Source organism: Prunus avium, chromosome 3 (assembly GCF_965620075.1).
Source record: "Prunus avium chromosome 3, drPruAviu1.hap1.1, whole genome shotgun sequence".
Taxonomy (NCBI): domain Eukaryota; kingdom Viridiplantae; phylum Streptophyta; class Magnoliopsida; order Rosales; family Rosaceae; genus Prunus; species Prunus avium.
In genome coordinates this window covers 13,752,219-13,754,257 of record NC_142286.1, presented here as the reverse complement: position 1 = coordinate 13,754,257, position 2,039 = coordinate 13,752,219, and the positions used below count along the sequence as shown (strand labels likewise).

Sequence of the window (2,039 nt, the reverse complement as noted above, 5' to 3'; positions counted from 1 at the left end):
GTTTTCAAGTTCTTGATGAACTTTCCGTATGCAGGAATCTGTTCAATAACATCAAGCAAAGGCAAATTGATATTAACTTTACTCAAAATATCATAAATCTCTTTAAAAGCCTTATCTTGCTTTGCTTTCTGAAGACGGCCTGGAAATGGAATAGGTGGAACATATGGAGCGGGTGGCACGTATCTATCTTCTTGAAGATGTGGTGGCACAAATTTATCACCTCTTTTATGCAATTGGAATTTGTTGGGTTCCTGAGAATCTGATTTGGCATTAGGGGCAAATTGAGAAGTTTTGAGCTGTTCTCCTTCCATAGCTATGGTCTCCTCCTCTTCATCTTCATTTTCTACAACCACAGCATCATTTGAAAGATTAGAATCAACTATATTATCAACAATCTTACCTGATCTGAGCACATGAATGGCCTTGGCTTCGTGGTTCTTTGGATTGATGATGGTTTGGCTTGGCCATTTTCCAGGTTCTCTTTGCGTTATTTCAGCAGCTATTTGGCCTAATTGGACTTCCAATTTGGAGATGGTAGCTTGTGTAGTTTGCTGAAAATTGGATTGATTGATTGCCATTTGCTTTACTATATCCTCCAATGATGATGATGATTATTGTGGCTTTTGGAATGAAGGGGGATTGGCTTGATTCTGAGTATTCCTCCATGAAAAGTTTGGATGATTCCTCTAACCTGGATTATAACTTTGAGAGTATGGATCATTTCTTGGACCTTGGTTGTAGGAATTTACCACATTAGCTTGCTCTTGCACAAATTCTGGATATGTAGCCCCAAGTGGACAAGCTATGGTGGCATGGTCCTGAGTTTCACAGATGCTACACACTTCCTTCGAAGGGTTTCTTGAGTTCAATGCAAGAAGAGCATCTAGCTTTTGTTCTAATTTTGAAATCTGCACACTAGAAGCATCATTAGAACCACTAACAACACGTTTACCTCGTGTATCTGTATGTTGGGTCTCCATTGCTATCCCCTCAAAGAGTTCATATGTTTCTTCCGAAGTCTTGGTTTTATAAGAACCACCTGCAAAATTTGTGATAATATTATGACTCGAAGGGGTTAGTCCTTTATAAAACATACGCATTTGAAGTTTCAAAGGAATCCCATGATGAGGACATTGATTAAGCAGCCCATTGAATCTCTCCCACGCTTCACAAAACGACTCATCATCTTGCTGTGCAAATAACAAGATCTTGTCCCTGAGCATGTCAGTCTTTTGGATGGAGAAGTATTTCTCTAAACATTTCTTTTGAATGGCAGCCCATGTAGTGAGTGAACTAGGCTTCAAAGAATTCAACCAATATTTCGCCTTATCCTTCAAAGTGTAAGGAAACACTCTCATTCGAAGTTGATCTTCCGTCACACCTATCAAGGGAAAAGAACTCACAACATTAAAAATATCCTTTATATGAGTCAATAGATCTTCATTAGGTAAACCATAAAAGGAAGGTAACATATTAAGATGAGAAGATTTAAGCTCATAGTTTCGAGCTACAGTGGGTAGTAAAATGCTTGAAGGGGATGTTGGAATTGTTGGGATATCAAGGTCTCCCATGAACTCATTGGCAGCCATCATTTCTTCTTCTTGGTCTGAACTTGCTTCTGAATTTGAAAGTGAAGAACCAGGAAGTTCAGTGTGGAGAGCAAGACTTGTAAATGTGGCCAGAGCTTGCTCTTTTTTAGATGACAACTCTCTTTCTAGACGATTCTGAATTTCAGAGATCACTCGATTGGGTTGCAACGATGGTCTTGCGTTCAAAGATCTGGAACGTAGAAACGAAGACCTCACTTGTTCAAGGAATGGCCTTTTAGACATAAACTAACTGAAACAGAAAATTAGATTAATTAGAAACACTAAAAAGAATAGGGTAACCTTGGGCACATAACCAGGGAAGAACTTTCGCTCAGTCCCCGCCAACGGCGCCAAAATTTGTTGTTAATATTATGTTAACTCGCAATTGTACGGGGCAATTAGTAGTATAGCAAGACAAGTACGAGGTCGTACCCACAAAGACTGAGAAGT

General features: G+C 39.3%; 1 non-coding gene across 1 annotated transcript; it reads left to right on the top strand.

Annotated features, from left to right (window-relative positions):
* The first annotated feature begins 1,116 nt into the window (after positions 1-1,116).
* Positions 1,117-1,223, top strand: LOC148295676 (small nucleolar RNA R71). The gene has a single exon (XR_015834873.1). It is a non-coding gene; the product is annotated as a small nucleolar RNA R71 (small nucleolar RNA).
* The last annotated feature ends 816 nt before the right edge of the window (positions 1,224-2,039 follow it).